The following is a 23,740-nucleotide window of genomic DNA, read 5'->3' as shown; positions in this document are numbered from 1 at the left end:
AGTTTTGGATCCTTGGATAAATGACTTTCCACAGAGGAAATAGAAAGACCCGGCCGCCATGTTGAGAGTTCTGCTTCAGTCACGCAGCCCAATCTACAAAGCGAAAGGGAGAGGGAGTTTGCCGCTCCCAGGATGTTCAATAGAGACAGGAGGGGAATGAGTCTGTTTCCCTCTCTCCGTGTGAGCTGCCACTTAATGAAGATGAATTAAGATTTAACAGTGCGAATGCTGTTGAATTATGAGTTTGATTAGGGTGGGGTGACCAGTTCGCAACAGCGCAGGCCTGCGAGAGTAGTTGTTTATGCATTCAGCAAATGTAAATAGATGAGGTTTTCTTTCCTGCAGAGCTGGGTGACTTTGACTAGGCCTCAGCTGCTTACTCATTTGTCCTAAGTGCACCGCCATAGGAGGACATGTGTGTGTAGCCAAAAAAAGGACAACGCCACATTTTATGTAAAGTTCAGGTGAAGTGTGTGACAGAGCAAAGAGTTCTGCATTGTGGCAAACAAACCCCTCATTGTGAAGCGAATACACAGATTTCCTAGAGACACTCACAGGGCAGCTTAAAAATACTTCATATATTTATGTATAAGATGCTACGAGGCCTAGGATGTGCCTGAAATACCCCCAGCAAGAGACAAAAACAACAAGTGCATCTACGGGTGTGCCGGGGGCGACACAGAGGAGCGAACCACATGATAATTTAGAGTGGTTGAAGTTGCTCGAGAGGAGGAGGCTGGTTCATTGTGCCATTCTTTCCTCTATTGTCTCTCTTGGTGATTTCCACAGTGTCACCCCACTTCTTTTAGATGGCCCCTGTGAGTGAGGTCAAGGAGTCCTCGTCTTCCTGTGCCTGGCTTACTGGGTGCTCATTCGCTTCTCATTCAGTGAACAAAGACCTAGAGAGAGTCAGAGTCCCTCATTTCACGGGAGCACCAGAACCCAGCCTCCCCCACGCGAGTGCCGAGAATCTAGGCCGGAACAGCCTTTGGGGGGGAGGCAGATTAGCAATGTGATTTCAACAGTGAAGTTCTTCCTGTCCCAGAGCCAGCCGACTCCACTTCTAGGAAATTGGCCTGAAGGGAATAAGCGAAGATGCAACCAGCGATTTGTGATTTATGCCGACCATGACTGCGACGACATTATTTAGAGGACTAAACAACTGGAGATCGCCCAGATGCCCAACAAGCTACTAGTTAGATAACTTGCAGATAATTAATTTGTGTCTTGATTCCACCATCATCTATCAAGAGCTCTCTCTGTTGCCAGACGCTGGGGACACAAAGATGAATCAGATACAACCCCTATCCTCAAGGAGCTGACAGGCTGTTGGGGACATAGGCAGATAACAGGTGACAAAGGCTATTTATATGATGGAGTGTACTGCGGATATTAAACACAGAGTTCGAAAGAGATAGCTTTGCTTTAAGGTGAACACAGCATAAAAAAAAGCCGCTTGCTTTGCCTTCTATGAAGATATTATGTAAGAATGCAAAAATACTAAGAATCAATGTGCAAAGTGTGAATAGATTTACCACGGATTGCCAGATAATGAGTGATTATTTCACCCTATCTTTCAGAATCACAAAGCTGTGAAGTTTTTATAATTAGAAGAAGTAACCATAAAATAGAGAGCAGGGGAAACTAGACAAGCGTGGCGGACACCTGTAATCCCAGCAACCTGGGAGGCTGGGATGGGGAGGAGGGCAGTTCCAGGCCAGCCCCGGCAGAAAAGTCTGAGAAACTCTGTCTCCACGGAGAGAAGCAGGGATGGGGTGCTGCCTGCCTGTCACCCCAGCAATGCCGAGAAGTTTTAAGTAGATGGCATGTAGAACGGAGGAGGGCTTTCACATCTGGAAGATAAAGGGAGCCACTTGACTGTTCAGGTCCACGAATTATCCAAAATCAATCAAGGTGGGGGGAGGAAATAAAACCACCCATTTTCCACGTCGACACATTAGCAAGAGACACCACCCACCACCCACCTGACTAATTGTAAGTTGAGAAACCACTTTCCAGTAGAGCACCTGTTGTTGCGGAAGACCTGTGGCGGGGAGAGGGAGCTGGGGGAAGGGATCCCATGAAGAGGGGAATAGTGGAGAAGAGGCGCAGACTAAGGACGTGCAGAATCCCTCAATAGCATCAGCCAGAGGGAAGTGGTCAGGATGAGAACTGGCAGCCCCAGAGAAGCACAGATAGAAGAGCTAATACGACAAATCAAGAGGAGTCGTGCCTTGTGTAGACCAGGCAGTAGAAGAAAGAGAGGAAAAACACCGATTCTGCCGAGGTGAAAAAGAACCAAGAGGTGCCAAACCTTCCTATCCCCTCTCTTACCATCCACAAAGAAAATGCACTCACCAAGCTGACCCCAAATGGGCATCTCATCCTGGGAGCCCTGCGCACACAATACACAGAAATAGAGGAATTTGTTTTATATTAAAAAAAAAGTAGAGGGCTGGGGATATAGCCTAGTGGCAAGAGTGCCTGCCTCGGATACACGAGGCCCTAGGTTCGATTCCCCAGCACCACATATACAGAAAACGGCCAGAAGCGGCGCTGTGGCTCAAGTGGCAGAGTGCTAGCCTTGAGCGGGAAGAAGCCAGGGACAGTGCTCAGGCCCTGAGTCCAAGCCCCAGGACTGGCCAAAAAAAAAAAAGTAGAACCAAATCTGTACAAAAACTACCAGTAGCTTTAAAAAATTCTCCTCTAACCAACACCCACAAAGTAGAAGAAACGGATCACACAATGTTCTAATCTGATTTAAATACATTTGGGGGGTTTTCAAAAGAACAACAAATAACTACCAGTAGAGATTCAAAAACTAAAAACAGAAATGAACAAAACAGGGGGAAAAGTTGGGTGAGAACTGACCAAACTCGTTTCAAAGAAATGAAGAAAAAAAATCAAACAACAGAGTTCCAAAAAGAAAATAATGCATCACAAGGTGTTCAAGAAGAAACATTAAAATGAAACATTTAGATATATTAAAGTAAAATATTTTCTTGGGGGAACACTGAAGAAAGTCAGAAAAACAATCAAAATTGTGAAAAGGAAATAGTGAAGAATGGTATAATTGTTTTGAGACCAAGTGACTGAAATGAAAGATGGACAAAGGAGGCTCAGCCTATATAGAATTGGGGTTTCTGGAAGAAAAAAAAAAACAAAATATAGCAACAAACAACCACAAAATGTATAAAATTCCATCTAAGAAAACATTTCAGAAATATGCAAGAAGAAAAGTAAACAATAATATTAAAAGAGCAAATCACATTTTCCAGAACTGTGAAGGGTCTTCTATCTTTATAAAAGTTCACAAGTTCACATTCCATATTTTGTAGATGCCAATAGAAGAACATGAAACTCCTACGTCAGAGGGAAAAGGCGATTAGTTATAAAAAAGAGTAGTAATTAAAGCATTCACATTTTTGTGTTGGTTCCTTGAACTCCAATATTCACAGGTGATGGGAAGAGGGTCTGGATAACACTTGTTTATTTATTTGCTCATTTATTTTTGTTGGCTATTGGGTTTGAACTCAGGGCCTGGACGCTGGCCCTGAGCTCTTTTGCTCAAGGCTAGTGCTCTACCACTCTGAGCCACAGAGTTTCTGGTTTTCTGGTGGTTATTGGAGATAAGAGTTTCACAGGTTTCCCTGCCCGGGCTGGCTTCGAACCATGACCCTCAGATTTCTGCCTCCTGAGTAGCCAGGGTTATAGGTGTGAACTACCAGTGCCTGGCCCAGATGACATTTAATGAACAACATTTCAGAGGGAGAACCCTGAGTTTAGGGAGTTCGAGTTCTCATAACCATTCGTCTTTCCCCTCTGCTCCGATGTACAGACCTTAAGCGTGCCTTTGCTTTGTTCTAGAGGGAGATGCTTCACTTACAATAAGTAGAGAAGCATGAACCACTCCCGGACAAATTGTCTCTCAACACTTGTACTGGGGATATTATCTCAGAATGATTAAATCTCAAACATGAAGCCTTGCCTTTAGAAACACTGGATTTAAAGACAAAGAAAAACCTGGATTTCTAGGCAAAACTATCAAATTACATGAATGGGTAAGAATATGAGTCTTTTACCAGTCTGTTCCAGAACAAGACAGGAAGGGAGGCAGCGACAGAATGACTTTATTTGGAAATTGAATCAGGGTAGATCTGGTTAGTTAAGTTAAAATGAGGTTATGTTAGATTGCGTTGGACCTTTAATCCAATACAACCAGTGTGCTTATAAGAAAAGAGACCGGGAGACACAAACCCAGGAGGGGAAGACAGGCTGAGACCAGGGAGGCAGGAATATAGCTACAAGTCAAGGAATGTCAAGGATCTCTGACAACTCAACCAGCAGCTAGGAAAAAAGATAAGGCAAGGCAGGTTCATTTGTTAATGTCATTTTTAGTTTATCTATCTATCTATCTATCTATCTATCTATCTATCTATCTATATCTAAACACATTCTTCAGTAACGCACATATAGCTTTCTTGTGTTTAACTCTATGCTCGGAGGCTCTTTTTAGAATTTTTGTCACGCTAGGCTTGGAACTCAGGGTCTTGTATTTGCTAGGCAGGGGCTCTACCACTTGAGCCATGTGTATGGAGGCCACTTTAAAAGTAAAACCACTAACAAAAAAAAACTCCCAAATGCAAAAAAAAAATATGGGAGTACATGGGCTGCAAAAAATATTATTGTTTACAACATGAAAATTGAAGCAAGAAGGCTCTATTTATCCTAAGCTAGACATACACAAGTGAGTGACTCACGTTTTTCACCACTCTGGATATGGTCCACACATTTCCACCAGGAAAATGCCACAGGTATTAATTTTGACATTACAAATAGTTTTTAGCATGTGGGAAAATTCTCAGAGACAGACTCCACAAATAATGAAGATCAATTGTAGTTGAGTGAGTAATTTCAAGTCTATCAACTAAATACCAAACAATAACAATTCACCTCCTAAGCCACAACCAAAACCAATATCAGGTGATTTTATAGACAAGTGACCAAGCTTTTCTATAATACTCATTTACAGAGACTGGGGGAAGAGAGAGCCGTGACTTTGGAATGGATTTTATGAGGATAATAGTTTCTTGATACTAGATAAAAGAGAGTACAAGAAAATAAAACTTCAAGCCAATTGTACTCAAAAATAAATTTAAAATGCAAGCAAAACACTACAGTCCTGAATCCAGTAGTCAGTAGGCAAAAAGACAACACCGTCAAGTTAGTTTTATCTTAGGAATGCATGGCTGACTTAATATATCAAACTGTGAGGCTGTTTGCTGGTGGCTCACACCTGTAATCTTGGCTACACAGGAGGCTGAGATCTGAGGATCATGGTTTGAAGCCAGCTAGGGCAGGAAAGTCTGTGAGACTCTTATCTCCATTTAACCATCGAAATGCCAGAACTGGAGCTGTGGCTCAACGTAGTAGAGCGCTAATTAATTAACCTTGAGCAAAAGAGCTCAGGGACAGCACCCAGGCCCTGAGTTCAAGCCCTACAACTGACAAACAGACAAACAAGCCTGTGAAATTCACTCTGGTTATCGATAAATGAGGGAAAGCATATTATTACCATCTGTATGTTTTTAAATGCCTACAGAAGTCTTAAAGAATATATATGTATATCTATCTGTCTATCTTTATTTAACTATCTATCTATCTATCTATCTATCTATCTATCTATCTATCTATCTGTCTATCTATCTATCTATGTATCTATGGATGTCCAAAACACCCACTGAAAGTCTTGCACAGTTTGGTGAAATATTAAAAGCAATTCATTTTAAATTAGGAATAGAAGATTATGCCCTCAATCACCATTCTTACTTGCCATTTTACAGGAGTCCCTGCGTCACACAGTAAGAATAGAAAAAAAAAAAAAGACAGATACAACATTTGTGAATAAAGAAAAGAGAGTTATTATCAAAAGTAACATGACTATATGCATAGAAAAATTAGAATTTTATGATGGATGGCTATGAAACATAAGGTCTATGTACAAAAATGACATGCATTCCTGCTTACCATCAGTGAATAATCACAACATACAATTTTTTAAAAATACCAGTTGCAGTAGGAACACACAGCAAGATTGCAAAGGTATAAAAGAATAAATCTAAGAACAAATGCTTGTGACCTTTCTGAAGAAATTATTAAACTTTATTGAAAGACATTGAAAGATTTTTAAATAAATGGAGCGATACATCACATTTGTGGATAGGAAAACTCAATATCATAAATATAAATTTTCTCTGCAGTAGTCTATAAATCAAATTGTTTATAGGGCTTACTCTGGAATTTGCCAATCTAATTCAAAAATTTATGTGGGTGGCAAAATTAGACTCACTGAATCCTGTTGAATGACAGGGAGTAGTGAGGACAGGGAAAGAGAGCGAGGACTCAATCTGATCAAATTGTACCACAGATGCACGCGTGAAATACCAGAGTGGAACTCTCTTGAAAAATTAGCATACATTGAAAAAAAAAAAAGAATGACAGGAATACAAATCAGGTCCTGGCCAGGGTAAGGGTGCTAGTAGGAACAGAGAGATCATAGGGAGAGGATAAACATGGCAAGTGAAAATGGGATGGTGCAGCTGGTGGAGCTTGGGAAGGGAAGGGAAGAGGGAGAGTGATATAGCAGGGGTGAGTCTGATCAAGGGTCGGGCATGCCTGCATGAGGATGTCAGAATGAAAGTCCCACGGATAGCTAGTGGCATGCTCATAAGAATGTGGACCAAAGTTATAGGGAAGGACGTTTACCCACCCAGCCGGACAAGAATGTCTCAAAAGTAGTTGAAACAATTTTGAGAAAGGACAAGTGTGGGTCAGTCATCTGAGCAGCTATCAAAACTTCTTAAGAGGTTGTAGTAATAGAAACACTTTGTTATCAGGGTAGGGCTGAACCTCAATATACACCAAATATATGTATATGGAATACATATATAAGGTATTATACCCATCATAGTATTATGTACTACATAGCATAGTATATATTATGTATTATATTACACAATATTATATACAATCATACTATATGTTATATACATTATATATAATGTCTTATAACATAAGTTGTAACTTATAACATAAGTTATATAGTATATAATGCATTATATATAATATGCTATAATATATTGTACATATGTGTATATATATACACACACATACATATTGGATGTATAGAAGCTTGTCTTACGACAGAGGTGATATTGTTATCCACAAAAGAATAAGAGACTGTTTAATTCATAATACAGGGTCAAATGTCATTTACAGGGACACCGAAATTGAATTCCTACTTGTCAACATAAACAGAGACTATTCCAGATGGATTTAGGGTAGAAATGAAAGAGCACGGCACTAAATATCTGAGAAGCCACAGATACATTTTTATGGCCTTAGGGGTAGGAAAGAATTTCTTAAGCAAAAACACAATAAGCACACAAAATCTCATGGGAAATATTGGTGAACTCGGCTATCTTATAATTAAAATCTTAGTATTGTCAAAAAAAAAAAAAGATTCAAAAGTAAACTGGAAGCCAGAGAAGATAACTTGCAATCTTAGTCAACCCATAAAAGATTCATATCCAGACCGTGCGGGTTCCTCCTTCAAACCCAAACCCAACAGGACAAGCCAATTAATAGAAAGGTAAAGAGACAGAAATACATGACGTAGGCAAGAAGGGGACCAGCTGGGCAACAGATACATCGATGCAAAGATGCTCAAGGGGATGGTGGCCCCAGCCATTCCATGATCTTGTTGCCTCCTACCCTGCCCCCCCCAGACTCACCAGCTTAAGAAGACCACGGTTAAAACAGTAAACTGCCTTTCACTGTTCTGTGGCTTAGAGATTGGGCGAGAGCCTGGTGAGGACAGCTTATCTCCGCCTCACGCGGTGCCTGCTGGATCTGGAGGTGCAATATGGATTCTGCGCTCCCGTACCTGGCATGGAGCTTGGGCGCTAAGCCACCGGGTGCCAGCTGGCTCCACGCAGCAGGGTTACGCAACCAGGTTCTCTGTGCTCCTCTGGCTGGGTACATCCGTTCCCAGGGCCCCTCCTCCTCCAGGTGACCCTTCCATCCGACCTCTCACCCACGCGGCCCCTCCAGCGCTCTACCTAGACAGCTGACATTGGGGCCAGGTACTCCCCACAGCACAGGCCAGAAGCTGGCAGGCTTCCTTGAGAGGTTACACCCACTTCTGCCTCTGAGTCACGGCTGCCATGTTCTACCGGTTCAAAGAGATCACAAAGACAGTCCGGATTCAAGAGAAGAATTTACATAAGAGCAAAACAATGCTGGTGTGTGTGTGTGTGTGTGTGTGTGTGTGTGTGTGTGTGTGTGTGTTTGTGTGTGTGTGTGTGTGTGTGTGTTGGCACTGAACTGGAACTCAGGGTCTCACACTCTTCCTTAGCTTTTTTTCTTTGAACTCTCAAGGCTAGAGTTCTATCACTTGAGCCACAACTCCTTCCTGCTTTTTGGTGGTTAATTGGAGATAAGACTCTTACAGACTTTCCTTGCCCAAGCTGGCTTTGAACCGTGATCCTCAGGTCTCACTCAGGCCCCAAAGTCACTAAGATTATGAGCGTGAGCCCCTGGCACCCGCTCTGAGAAACTCCACTAAGCATTGCTTACCAGGAGACTGGAAATGTTGACAGTCGCGTGATTTATAATAGGAAATGTTGTCAACGAACAGAAAGCCTTGAGTCTTGGAATTTAATGACGAGAGTTCGTTATTCACATCATTAGAGATGCAGCTCCAGGCAGAGCAATCTAGAAGACACAGGTGTCGAAGAGGAAATGATGGCCACCCAATGGATAACCCTGTTTTGTCAGAAAGTCATGAACACACAGTGTCCCAAGTAAATCAGGACAGTGTCGTCCACGCAGATTCCAGGCTGTGGGTATGGAGTGGGAGCCGGCTCTGAAGAAGTGACACAGGACTTTATAAATAACTGCAACCGGACAACAACGAAAACCCCACTGAGTAATGCGGTATTGAAGGTGGGGGCGGGCAAGCTCAAAGTTGGCCAGGTAGATGGACCATGGCTGGGTGGGGGATGGGAAGATGAGGATGAGATGAGTGTGTGTGTGTGTGTGTGTGTGTGTGTGTGTGTGTGTGCAAGATTGCGTGTCCCTTTCCTCAGGAAGCAGGGGGGCAGCAGGCTGTAATTGGTTTAGAAAACTGGAATAGCACTTGGGGTTCAGGCTGACCCTCGCCTCTGTGACCACTTGAATTGAGGGGGCTATACTTCTGAGAAAGAGTGTCCCCGGTATCCACTTCTCATTTTGGGGGGCTGGGATACAGAGGCAAGCAAGGCAGACCCTGTCCTCCCAATAACCAACCCCTTGTCACATGGAGTAAATGGGACATCCCGATTCAGAGACACAGGGTCACATCAGGGGTAATGAGAATGTTCTAGCAAGTGCGTTTGATGGACTGGGGCAAGCGTTTCAGTCCCCCCGCTTTAAGAAATGCTTATTATCTTTAGGTCGTTGTACGAAGGAATTGCATTGTCGCAGAGCAGTTTATGAATACAATGCGTCTTGATCAGCGTCTCCCCTTTCAACATTCTCTCCATCCCTCCCCGCTCCCCTTTCCCTCACTTTCCTAGTTCTGTGGGATATACTTTGGACTTTTGGCTGTATTCTTCCCCCCTCCTCCTCCTCCTCACTCATCGACCCCATTCCCCTCCCCCAGCTCTTTCAAGTTCTCTGGTGGTTTATTTAGTTGACCTTTGATGAAGTCTTTCTAAGGAATTCCGTTTGAGTTCTCCCCCGAGTTGACTGCGTTTCCAGTAAACACATTTGTGTACGCTTGCACACCACCCTAAGTATTTACTTATATATTTATAAACTCATTCCAGCCTCCACAGATGAGAGAAAACATGCAACCTTTGTCTGCCTGGGCTTGACTGACTCCCACGTAACGTCTCGTTTTCCAGGCCGTTCCACGGGTTTGGCGCAGTGTCGTTCTTTCTAACGCGGCCTCTCCCCTTGGCCTGTCCCCTCAAGCATCTGATTTGGGTTGCAGCTGCAGTGGGAAGGCCGTGAGAGCTCTCAGCCGAGCCCACAGCCTCACTTCATATGCATCTTGCATCTCTCTGCCTCTTGCCCGGGGCCTTTGCTGGAGGGTCAGAAACGCATGCGCACACGCACTCGGAGAACAATCCCTGCTCCCGGTGTGGACTGGACGCGCGGTGGTGGTTTGATGAGTCGAGGCTGCGTCGGTCCTTAACCAATGGGGATGGGAGCTATGACGAATGACCCACCCCTTCCTGTCCCGTGGACTGGGCTGAACTCCCCGCCCCATTACCCACGGTGACACTGCCGTTCCCTTCACTGTGCCTTGCCCGCCCATCTCCTCTGTGGGGTCATTTAGGTCAATTTCGTACACACCCTGTTTCTGCATTTAGGGGAGTCCCGATTAAGACAGAGTAAGCTGGTTGGCGACATATGTGTAACTCCTGAGAAGTTTTTCTAAACATCTACATTACAGGTGAGTAAACAGCTTTCCCTGAGATGACAGAGCTAGAAAGTAGTGAAGGTAGGATTCAAACCCTGGGCTCTAACTCCACCAAGGCTTGGTCCATAAACGCAGATGCTCTCCAAGAGCTGCGCCACCAGGAGCTATGGTGAGCTTTCGGTGAGACCCCTTAGGGGCCACCTGCCAGTAAAACCGGGTGGTGAAATGAAGTAACCACGCCTGTCTATTGGGGTGTGTCCGTGGATCTTCTGACGGCCCGGAGGGCAGGGTGAAAGCCCCAGCTGGGAATCAGGTACCATGGAGGCACAGGGTGCTGGGCTTCTGAAGGGCGAATGCGTGGCACTGGCCTTGACAGGCCGGTGACGGGGAGAGAGGGGCAGCCAGGACGTGTAGCCAGGACACTCCGTGTGGAAGTGGGAAGGGCATCTCGGCACGAGCGTGCCTGGCACAGAGGCTGGAACCAGCCCTACAGCGAGCTGGTGGAAGTAGCTGAATCAAGGTGTATTGGGAAGGATGGAGACAACAGAGGAGACGGGAGAAGGAGCAGGAGTTGAGAAGGTGGGCCGGGAGCGGGCTGGGGTCCCAGAGGTTTTGCATGTTGTGCTGATAAATCTAAGGCGGGCAGCGGGAGCCGCTGAAGGCCTTTAAGTAGGTCAGTGCTTCTTAACTTTTGCAAACAGCAGAATCACTTGGAAAGCTTTTAAAGTACACACACACACACACACACACACACACGCATGCACACACGGGGGTTGGTATATACCTAGGACTTAGAACTGCCAAGTGACAGGCTGATTAGATGTTCAGCTCTCTTAATGCTGGAAGTTCTGGGGTGCTCAATCTCTTGTCTCATTTGCTTCATCTTGACGGGGATCCCAAGACACAGTGGCTGTTGAGGAGTGGCTGAGAGACCGTTCCCAGGGTCCAGTTCCAACAATGGAGCCGCAGTGGTGGTGGGGGGACGGGGGGGAAGCCCTTGCTGTGGACGGGGAGTGAGCTGTTGGATTTGGAGTGCCTGTCCCATGTCTGTGCGTGGGGGCTTCTGTTTGTCTGTCTGTCTGTCCCATCCTACCCATCTCCATTCTGGCCTCTCAAGCCACGTCACCGTCAACCCCGTGGGGTTCTACGAGAATCCTCATGTCCCCGGCAATTCCCGTGATCTGCAAACCAGGCACAACCCCTCTTGCAGGGCAACGAGCAGAGGAATGGCCGGTCATTAGACACGAAGCACGCTCATTTTATCCCCCTTGGAAAGAGTTCACTGCAATCATAGAAAGGAGACAGGAAGGATTTCCGTGTGCGCCCCCCCTCCCCCACAGAGTGGGCAAATCCAGGACCCGGTGAGAGGTGAATCACCCCGGAGTCCAGGAATCACAGGGAGAAAAATCGCACAAGGTCTCATTAATACCATTAAGATTCAGGGCTGACAAGGGAAGGCTCGTTGGTAATTGCAGGTGGCCGTGCTGGGGGGAGCAGCCATTTGAAATGGCTGCTTCTCCTCCTTCTCCAGCCTGGGCTTGCTGCTGACCCGCCCTGCCCCATCCCCCACCCCCCACCCGATCTGTGGCCTGGCAGCACCGCAGCCGCTTGGAGGGGAGGGCCTCGGCAGCGTCCACACCCACGGGAGACAGAGGCCATCGGCAGACAGGCAGCTGCGCTTCTGTCCTCTTTGCCATGTCTTTGGGTGTCAGCACCCAGGTAGCTTGTCTAGCCCATCTTCAGAAGTGGTCCTGTGGTCCATCCGTCTGTCCGCAGGCCTCTGTCCGTCCGCGGGTAGTGTTTCCAAGTTGCCTCTGTCTACAGATTGTTGTCCTGGTTTCTGTCATCGCGTCCCAGCTCCAGGTCCTTCTTGTTGTCTCCCGTGGTCGGCGCTTGCAAGGAACAACCATCGGCCCCGAGTCTCGCAGACAGAGAGGGCCCAAACCCCTCCTCTACAACCCCGACGCGCCACAGGCCTCTGGTACCCTGTGGGCTCAGCACCCTCAGTCCCCATGGATTTGGGAGCTAGAAAAGTAGCCTGAAGACAGCCGCAATGGCCGAGCTGTGTCTCATCCAGAGGAGCGGGCACACCCTGATTTCCAGCATCTTCTCTTCGCTACCGCTCGCTGCTGTCATCCTGGCAGCCATGTGCCGATGGCCAGGCACAGAGCCCGGGCTAGAACTTGGTGGGTTGTTGTGTGAATCCACCACCATCATCGTGTGTCTCGGAGGTTGGAGTTCTGACACGCGCACCCCCCCCCCCATTTTTAAATCAGCATCTATTATAGCTATGCAAAGGGTTTATTTGGACATGTCCACATATGCGTATCATAGACCTTGATCAGACCCAACCCCTCCACCACTCCCTCATCGCTCCCCAAACCCATCTCAGCAAACCGCATTGCTCCATTCGGACACACAGACAGGGAAGGATTTGGACCATATTCACCCCCGTCACCCTGTCTGTCCGCCCTCCCCGTCTCCCTCCCCCTCCCGTCCATATCTCCCATCCCCGTCATTCATTCACTTCTCTCAAGTGCATGCTAATGATGCTAATGGTTCAAGGCGGTTGCACTGTGGTATTTCATGCATTCAGGTGTAGTCTTGTTTTAATCCCATTGACCCCAGCCGCCCCCAGCTCGCTCTAACTTTCCTCATTAACCCCTGTAATCCAATCGCTTTCAGCAAGTTTCATCTCGCCATCTTCATTCACGAGTGCGATTTATTTCAGTAGTGTTCACCTTCTGGCATTCACTTTCCCTCTCCTCTGCCCTAATCCCTGCAAACAATCCCACGGTTATATAAACACACACGCACACGCACACGCACACACAGATGCACACACACGCACACATGTATCTTAACCTCACAAACTTCCCCCAGGCCCTGGGCTGGGCAGCCAGGGCAGCCACACGGAGACCCGAGCTGCGTTTTTTTGTGAATCTACCTAGAAGCGGGGCGGGAGGGGGGGGGGCGCTGGTGGCTCACGCCTATAAATCCTAGCTACTCAGGAGGCTGAGATCTGAGGATCCTGGCTGGAAGCCAGCCCGGACAGGAAAATCTGTAAGATACCTATCTCCAACTAAGTACACACACACACACACACACACACACACACACACACACACACACAGCCAAAAGTGGAGCTGTGGCTCAAGTGGTAGAATGCTGCTAGCCTTGAGGGGGGAAAAAACACACAAAAAGCTCAGGGATATGGCCCAGGTTCCGAGTTCAAGCCCTGGGGCTGGGGAAAAAAAAATCCAAACCATTGCCTGGTTAATCTCTTTTCTCACATGACTGTCTGGATCTCGGCTGTGCCCCGGGCCCCCTTAGCCAGGATACGTGAGGAAGCTGGGTGCAAGGTCAGCAATTCCCGACTCGAGAGCTAACGACAGGACACCGTGTTGTCTCTGAGAGCTGGCGTGCGGAGGCCCCAGCAGGTGCCCAGGGCCAGAACACTGCCCGAGCCCCTGCCCCTGGCCCACGGAGCCCTGGGCCTTGGATGGAGGCCGGGCCGAGCTGGACCTTACCCCCGCCGGCACTGCCCTCTAGTGGAGAGCCTGTGAATGACGGCCCAGCCGTTCTCAGGCTGCTGGGCCTGGGTCAGGGGCTTGGGGCTGGGGCCTTGCTCAAGGGGTGCCCCTTCTGTAGCTATGACTCAGTTTCCTTCTGCATCCCGTCTTCAGGAGGAGAGCCCAAGAGAAACCACAGCCTCGCCAGCACCCACAGCCGCTGCGGCCTTCTCTGCCCGCATAGCCCGTGTGGTTTCTGGAACCACCCGACGCAAGTCTCTCCTCTGAGCCCTCCACAGCCTTCCAACTCCACCTGCAGCCCCGAACAGGGCAGGCTTCGGGAAAGGGTCAGTGAGGAGACGGGCAGAGTCCCCATCAGGGTGAAGCGGTGACCTCCAAGGCCTCTTCTCTTCTGATGCCCACTGGTTGCCTCCTGGGGGCACGCCACCACCAGTGCCATGGGAAACATGGTCGCATGATCATGACCGCCAGTCAGAGGCGACTGGGGTGCTTCTCGTACAGAGAGAAGGTACTAGATCAAGAGTAGTGTGCTGGTTGCTGGTTGTGCTCTGTGGGGGTGGGGTGGGGAGGGGTTAGGATTTTCCCTCTCTGGGCCTCAAGTCTCCCCACTGGTGAGATGAGACTAGGCCGAGGTGCCTAACAGGCTGTTTCCCGGTGACTGGAGTGGCAGTTCTGCAGACATCTCCCGAGCCCACGCAGCCTGTACGCGCCTGGCTCGTTCTAGCGCAACTCTATCTTAGCCCTCGAGATGGGGAGTGAGCACCTGGGCTTCCCAGGAAGAAATGAGCATTTTTTTTTTCCTTTCTTGTTCACACTGGCAGGACCATTTTCTCCTGAGACATCATTTGTGCTGAGTCCAGGGCATCATAGTATTTTTTTTTTTCTTGACACCCAGGATTGTCCCATTACCTGAGGCTCATCTTGAGATTCTGCACTGAGCAGTTTTTCCCCCCTAAAAGTCTGGGTCTTCTAGGTGCCAGGCTGAAACAAGATTGGATTCTAGTAATAGGTTGAACACTTCTTGCCTGGAATGCTTGAAGCTAGAAATGTTTCAGAGTTTTGGAAATTCTGCATTGGTTTTATTAGAGTGTTTTTTTTTTCTTTCAGATTTTTACCTTGATCTGAAAATCCAAAATCTGACATAGCTGGGTACCCCTGGATCACATCTGTAATCCTAGCCACTCAAGAGTTTGAGATTGAAGGCTTGCTGTTCGAAGCCAGCCTGCTAAGTTCAGGAGACTCCATCTCCAATGAAGCAGCAAAATGTTTCACTGGAGCTGTGGCTCAAGTGGTAGCCAGCCAACCAAGCAAGCGGAGCAGGTACAAGGCCCTGAGTTCGAGCCACAGTACCAGCACAGGTACAAACAAAATCCAAGGGTTCTATGGGCTGAACGTTTTTAATTGCTCATTTAAAAACGATTAGCACAGATTAATTGTGCAAACAAGTTTTAGTGTGCTATTTCCAGACACACACATAAAATGAAAAATGGAAATGTTTTGAGCATCATCAGCTCTCAAAAATGTTTTGTGGGCTGGGGATATAGCCTAGTGGCAAGAGCGCCTGCCTCGGATACACGAGGCCCTAGGTTCGATTCCCCAGCACCACATATACAGAAAAACGGCCAGAAGCGGCGCTGTGGCTCAAGAGGCGGAGTGCTAGCCTTGAGCGGGAAGAAGCCAGGGACAGTGCTCAGGCCCTGAGTCCAAGGCCCAGGACTGGCCAAAAAAACAAACAAACAAACAAAAATGTTTTGTGTTTTGCATGTTTCTGGCTGCCTAGAGGGGCTGGTGATGGTGCAGATGACAAGTCTGGCATCCAGCACGGCATTACAGAAACCAGAGGACCACAGAATAGGCCTAAGGATCTTGGGTTCTGTTACAAGAGTGGTTGGTGCCTAGACTCTGGGGACACCCTGCGGTTCGCAGGTTGCTCTCCCCCCTTCCCCTCCCTAAGTGGTTCTGGCAACCCTGGGAGGCGTGCGGGGCAGCTTTTCTCCAATTCACCCTTTAAACCTCTGTCATCTTGGCCTTGCCCTAAGGAGGCTACTCCAAACTCACTTCCAACAACCTGTCTCGGTGATCCCAGCCAACAAGAGCTGCCTCCCAGGACATTTCAGGATAACATCCGTGGGTCACCACTGTTGATGTCCATGAGAGGTGGAATAAATGTCCAGAATGCCTGGAAACCCTAGGTCTGTTACCCTGTTGGTAAAGGGGACTTTGCAGATAGATGAAAAATGAGGCGGGGTGATGATGCTTGAATATTCAGGTGAGCCCACTGTGGCCTCAAGAAGTATTGTTGTTGTGTGTTGTTGTTGTTTTTTAATGAAAGGGATGTTGGGCATGTACTCTTGAAGCACCTATGAGCATTAAAATTTATTTTTTTTCCCCCACAGATCTCAATGCAATTTCCCAGACCTGACTTGACTTTGATGTCCAGAGCAGCAGAGAGGGTCTCCTCCATGATCAGATACGGAAGATGAGGTCAACAGACTGAGCCACGGAAAGGTGAGCAAGCCTGTGATGTAGAATGAAAGCAGAGAGCACCATCCCAGCCTCCTGTTGCCAGGAGTAAATATGTCAGTAGAAGGGATCACCATTTACTGAGCCCTTATTATGTGCTCTTCAGGGAATGGTGTTAATACATGATCACTTGCTCATTTATTCCTCTTTATCAACAGCATGTGGTAGAGATCAGAGGGGCTATAATAGTGGGTAGAATTGTTTATGTTTTTTGGTGTGTTTTTTTTTTTTTTGGCATAAAAGGAACATAGAGTTCGCCATTAAGTCGCTTCCTTTCCACTCTTGGCAGACCTCAAGGGACAGGGCTGTCCTGGGTCCTCTCACAAGCTTAGTGAATCAGGGCCCGCCATCTGCACTCTTCTGCCAGGTTCTCATGCCAGGATCCACCAGAGAGCTGGCATTTATTTATTTGCTTTTAGAGTGGCCACACTTGTTGCTCGAAAGGCTGAGGGGTCTTGTTGTTGCCGCTTTGTATTGGAGGATGAACCTGGAGCCCCCCCCGCCCCCCCATGGCTGCTAGGTAAGTTCTCTTTCATTCCATATTAAGACCTCGCCCACCTTGAGCCTGCAAGCTTCCTCTGGCCAGCCACCAAGCTCTGCCATTAGACCACCACGCTGGCCCTGTGATTAAACGTCTGGAGTGTTACATGGAGGCTGGGAGTGGACCGGCTGCAGTTCAGAGTGGGCCGGGCAGGGAGCAGGGCGGTCAGGACTTGGACCTTGGGCCTTTTCCACCCCAAGGGCACAGCCAGGAGGCCCAGGGCTCCCCGGCCTTCTACCACGGTGCAGCCCTTGGGCTGAACCTGCAGGGAGGAGGACTCTGAAGAATGGCCCTTCAATGCCTTCAATTGAATCTAGAGCCAAGGAAACCTCCTTGTATTCAGAAGAACAAGAGGGAAACTTAGGGCTTTGTCCATCAACCCAGGCACATCCTCCACTCTGAGCGGAACAGGGAGACAGTGCACAGCCGCATGGCGGCCTGTGTGGCCCTCGGCCCCCGGTTCTCTGGTCCCAGAAGTGCTGAGGAGATTCAGAACAGAGTTTGCAGAGATGTACCTTTCTCCGTCTCTCTGTCTCTGGCGATCTCCCCGTGCGTTGAGCTCCGGGGTGGAGAGCCTCTCATTTCTCTTCCTCTGACTCCCAGACAGGAGGCTACAGGATTCTCTGAAGCTCTCAGCTACCAAACCTGAAAGGAAAGGAACCCCGAGGGGTCCCGTATTCTACCCACAACACGAAGCTTCCTTTAACTCTCCTCCTGCTCCGGCTTCCTGCGGAAGCAAAACTTTCCAGCAATTCTTATCCCAAGGGTTAACAGTCCTGAGACTGTGAGGCAGCTTGTTAGGCAGGAGATGCGGTAAGCAACCTTGCCATCGATCCCTGAGCTATCTATAGAATCTGACGTGCAAGACGAGCAGACGCGCTAGTGTCACTGCATGGAGGGAACTCGGCGGTGTGATTAGGTAGGCCATGGAGACAGGCCTCACCTGTAGGTCTAGATTCTAAAAATATTGGTGTGTCTGAGAAAGGCAAAGTGTGCACCCCCCTAGTGAGCTGTCCTGGGGCGGGGCTTTGCTGGGGGAAAATATTGTCTCAAGAGAGGGAATTTCTCCCCTCCACTATGGAAATAATAATAAAAAATGCATACTTATCTCCCAGTGGGCAAACAGTGAGTGGGACTGATGAATTTCGAGGTATGGAATTATACCTTTACTCTGCATAGGATGAAATCTTAACCTCTCTAGTATCTCGAAACGTGACCCTCTTTGAAGACAAGAGACTTTTCCAAGGTAAATCAAGTTAACATGCCATTAGGGAACATGGTGCTTAGATCGGATTGAGGGGTTTGTATAAAATACAGTTGTGCAAGAAGAAAAACCATGGGAAGTCACAGGGGAAAGGTGGCGTGGCAAGCCCAGGAGAGGCCTGGAGCAGCTGGCAGAAGGGACCCGTCGGCTCACGTCTTCATTTGAGGTGTACAGTCCCCAGGACTGTGAGGCAAGAAGTTCCCATTGGTAAAGCCACCCAGGGGATGGTGCTTTGTTCTTGCAGACTCATGCAGGAGACATCCTCAGCCGATCAAAAAGGAAATGAACCGATCCCACAAATTACAATAGCAATGGAACAAACAAAAGAGCCGAGGAAAATGTACCACTGGCTAAAATTCCAAGTCGTAGTGAAACAAGAAGATTCCCAGAAAGCTTACCAGGCATTCCTTCGGGCCCATGCTGCCTTTTCTCACTGCAAAGCAGAAGGCCGAAGGCAGTTTGCCAAACCAAACTGGAAGATAGGGGGTGGCTGCATCATTCATTTTTTTTTTTTAAAGAAATCTATGAGGCTTATTAAGAACCATGTTCAGGGTTGTTGTGATGCTGTCTTCCCATTCTGAAGTCTAACCCCCTCAGAGACTAAGGACTACATAATCTAGGTGGTATGAAAATATTAATACCTGTAAGATTTATTAGGGATCAGTGATGGAAAAAACTACGCTATTTTGTTTGATCCTCCAAGCAGTCTTACCTGGTAGACATTTTCTTTCTTGCTTTGTGGTATCTCTGGCCATCAGAAGGCCTGAGTAATGTGTCCAAATTCACTGAGTTTTTGTGTTGTCCAAGCACTCACAACTGAGTGTCAAAGGACTATTCTTTTTTTTTCTTTTTGCCAGTCCTGGGCCTTGGACTCAGGGCCTGAGCACTGTCCCTGGCTTCTTTTTTGCTCAAGGCTAGCACTCTGCCCCTTGAGCCACAGCGCCATTTGTGGCTTTTTCTATATGTGTGGTGCTGAGGAATCGAACCCAGGACTTCATGTATACAAGGCAAACATTATTGCCACTAGGCCATATTCCCAGCACCTCAAAGGACTATTCTTACAAAGCAATATATGCTTTTCCAGGCCAAAAAGTTTCTTCCAAATCTTCCACTTGATACCTGAGATCTTACACCTTGGTGGGTTCCCCCTCCCCCCATGGTGACTTCCAGCCTGATTTAGAAGAAGTGCCCGTTTTACCTAGGCCCGGGTCTTGAGCTAGTGCTCCGTGATACAAACTTGGCTTTTGGTGGAGTCTCTCCAGCATTAGTTGTTCGGTTCTTGTGGGAGGCCCACCTCACAGGGTGGAAGGTAAGAGTGATGCAGACTGGAAATTGATGCCTCCCATTTGTGTTCCCTGGGTCCTAAGGGTCTCTCAAGGTGACCGTCACTTACTGGGTAGAATGTATTTTATTGGCATGTGAGAACTATCCGAGAGCAAGCTGTCAGACATGGGCAATTTAGAAGCATATGGTAGAACCGCAGACTGTAGCTTGTCATGGTTTAATAAGCAAGTTTCGCCTCTGATTTCTAGTTTGCTTCAATGCCAAGTAGCTGCGTGAGTTTTCCTTTTCCTCATCTTTCAAAGGAAGCAAATACTTCCTGGTGGGATTTCAGAGATGAGTCCTCCAGTTCAAGGTGGGCGTGCTCTTCCCCACAGCCTTGTGCCTCTCCCCTGGACCTGGATCTCTAGAATCTGGCCTATTTATGTTTACTCAAAGGGGTCAAAGGTGAACTACAGGAGTCCAACCAGGGTCTATTGATCTGCTCTTTCTCTGCCCTCTCCCATCCCATGACTCGAGCCCCGGCCATGCAATGTAAAATGTACCCGAGGCATTGGTTAGCACACCCCACATTTCTGAGGAGCTCCATCATGCCAGCTCCATCATCCTGCCTCCCAACTCTCTCCCTGGTATTCCACTGGGGTGCAAAGTTAGTACATCCAGGCTCCTTTTTTTTTTTTTTTTCCTTCCTTCTTCTCCTCTTGGAGAGCTTTTATTCCATTAAGGAGAGCTGACAGGAGGACTCTGATGGGCCCTTAATTTCTTTTAATCCAAACAGCCAGTCTTCTCGCCCACCTGTGGATAACAGAGAGACCCAGACATTGGTGTTCCTATGTGGCTTCCACAGGCATCTTCTGGGGAGCATGGTAATGATTGGTTCCGTCGGGTCCCATCTAGACCCATTCACCAGCTCAAGGGTAGAGCACCGAGAGCTGCATTTCGATAGAGAATTCCCAGGTAACTGTGACAAATCCCTCCCTGCAAAGGTTGGGCATCACTTTATCTAACATAATGGTGGTATTTCCAGAACAAAAGAAAATGGGTCTTAAAGTGGTGAAACATCAACTGGGATTTGCCAAAAGATTGTATAAATAACACTTCACTAGTTTGAGTAAAAAAAAAAAAAATTTAAAAACTGCAAACCCATTGGGACAGTTTCAATTCTTCCCCTCTCCGCATCTTTTCCACTAAGTGTTACATCCTGAGTGCGAGGATAATCCGCAGAGGCACAGGACAAACCAGTAACTCCACTGGTTTCTTGCATGTAACCGAGAGAGCTTTGACCTGCCCCCTTCTCTGGGCTAGAGGGAGGGAGGCAGACAGACAGACAGAAGGACTCGAAAAAAAATAAACCCATAACTGTCTTTCTACTGTCTTTCCAGGCACTTCCTAGATCAGGAAACCGCCGTAGGCACTTCCTAGATCAGGAGACCGCCGCAGTTGACTGCTTGATTGCCCCCTTGAGAAATACCTGGGGTTCCCTGAGAGGAAATTATGCATTCTGGACTGCTGACTTTGGGGCTACCCGGCTGGGGCCAGAGGTTAGCTGTGAGCACCCCGGTGTGGTCAAGTTGCAGGTGTCTTCCCGCTGGAAGTTGGATTCAGTTGGATTCTTCCAGGGCGGGACAGAGTCAATGCAGACGCGAGTGGGGTGCGCTGAGTGGAGGCACCCCAGCCAAGCCCGTCTGGAAACGCCAGCCCTGGCCGCCCCATCACCCTCTGCTCCAGAAGCGCCATGGACATCATTCCATTTCGGTGCCAAGAGAGGAGGTGGACGAGAGAAACGCGACCCTTTCACATCAGATGCGGCGGATGCGGAGCTGGATGCTCTCGCCACACTTGGCCGGCCTCCCTCTCTGTTCCAGGCAGCATTAAGAAGATTGATTTCTGTTAGCCAGCCATAATGGGAGACTCTAATGGCTGCAAGGGAGACACTTGGCTCGTGGACACCTTGTACGGGTGCCAGTTGCTTTGGGGTCGGGGAGGGAGAAGCCAGGCAAAGCTTCATGCATTTCCTCCTCCTCCTCCCCCTCCTCCTCCCCCTCCTCCTCCCCCTCCTCCTCCTCCTCCTCCTCCTCCTCCTCCTCCTCCTCCTCTTCCTCCTCCTCCTCCTCCTCCTCCTCCTCCTCTTCCTCTTCCTCTTCCTCTTCCTCCTCCTCCTCTTCCTCCTCCTCTTCTTTCCCTCTTACATTTTCCCTCCTCCTTTTATTCCCCACACTCTCCCTGGGTCTGGAAATGCCCCATGAGGAAAGGATTTTGAATTTCAAACTCCAAATACCCCGGGAGCCTGGGAGGGAGGCCCTCATGGAAGGGGATGTTTCCAGGCCTGGAGAGCATAGAGGTGAGGCGGTTTCTGAAACCCGTAGCTTTCCAACTACCCCTTGACTACAGTGTAAGAGAAAGCCTCAGGCAACTTTTGCATTGCCTCTGAAGCCATTCATTATACCAGCAGGAACGGGGGGGGGGGGGTGAAAGGAGCAACCGGGGTGAGACCAAGGCTAAAGCTATTTGGGGGAGCCGGGGTCTGCCACCCGCCCCCCCCCCCCGCATTGCCCCAGCATAGCCATTGTGGCCCCTCATCCGTTAATGAGTAGAAGAAGCTAGCTATTCTTCATCCCAGCTTCTTGAAAGGAAGGACTGAGAAGTTAAGATGTGACAAACACAACTTTGCCAGCACGCGTTCCCTTGTGCGGCTGAGCCCTCAGAGAAGGTGTGAAGAAAAAGTGACACACGTTTTCCCGCTGACCTCTTTGACGAGCATGTGTGCATTTCGCCGGTAGGATCTCCCCCCCGGCTTCTCACTCTCCAATTAGCCGTGTGATCACCTCACCGTATTTTGATCTGGGACTGTATTTCTTGTTTTAATGATTAGCATTTCATACCTTAGACTCTCTGTGAAAAGTAAGATAAATTGCCTGTATTATTTCTCCTTGATCAAGCCACACATAGGCCCCGTGAAGAAAACGATCAGAGTTGCTCCTCTCACACGCCTGCTACCTGAGTTTTGGAGTCCCATCTATACTCATTTCATTTCTCAGATGGGTAAGCCAAGGCCTCGAGCCATTACCGGGCTTGTCCAATTTGGCCCACTTAAAAAATTAATTTAAAACCCAGGGAATCTGCTTAATGAAAATATATGGAAAACGGTCAGCCTTGCAACTCCTAAAAATGTACCTGGGAGGGATGGAGTCTTTGAAACGATGGGCTGTTATCAAGGAAGGGACTGGGTTTTGAATTCACCCCCAGGTCCCGTATTCCGTGTACACTTGCGAGAGTCAGACTTTGGTCAAATTGATTTAAAAAAATTCCCAAACAGGATAGAGGAAGGGATTGTTTCTTTTGGCTCACTGTTCCAGAGTGTTTACGTTGCCAGTCCTGGGTTCCATTGCTACTGGGCTCCTAAGGAGGTGGAACACACACTTCCTACTTCCTAGTGGCCAGGAGACTGGCCGCACCAGCGCACTTTGTTACCACTCCAGCCTGTGGGATGGTGTTCTGGAAACTTCCTTGCAGACACATAGAAAGGTGTGCTTTACTCTCTTCTGTGCTTTTCACTCCAATCAAGTTGACAAACGAGATGAACTGTCACAGCGCTTCAGAATTTAGGTTATTTTATATTTTGTGTGGCACCGATGATCAGACCCAAAGTTTTGTGCATGTTAAGGCAAGCAAGTGCTGTCCACCAGTGAGCTCCATTCCCAGCCCAAGAAATATTTGCAAGTGAATGGATGGGTTGAACCTTATCCTCACTTAATTTTATTTAGATAGTCTTTGGTTTTTAACATGTTTTGAGTTTGATATTTAAAAATAGTTTCTTGCCAGGCATAGTGGTGTGTGTGTGTGTGTGTGTGTGTGTGTGTGTGTGTGTGTGTGTGTGTGTGTGTGCGCGCGTGTGTGCCTATAACCCCAGCATTTGGGAGGCAGAAGCAGGAGGGTTGTGACTTTAAGAGCAGTGGTGGCTACAAAGCAAATTCAAGGCTAGCCTGGCTTGAAGCAAGATGCTGTCTCAAAAAAACCCAACCAAAAACCAGATAAAAGCAGAAAAAGGTAGCTTCTCTTGTCTCTGCTTTTAAAAATAGCAAGTTGTCTTTGGAGATAACTCAGAACAAAAAGTATGTACATCTCCCCCT

This window comes from Perognathus longimembris, chromosome 26 (genome assembly GCF_023159225.1).
Source record: "Perognathus longimembris pacificus isolate PPM17 chromosome 26, ASM2315922v1, whole genome shotgun sequence".
Lineage (NCBI taxonomy): Eukaryota > Metazoa > Chordata > Mammalia > Rodentia > Heteromyidae > Perognathus > Perognathus longimembris.
The sequence above is the reverse complement of the archived record's forward strand: the minus strand, read 5'-3'. Positions refer to the sequence as shown.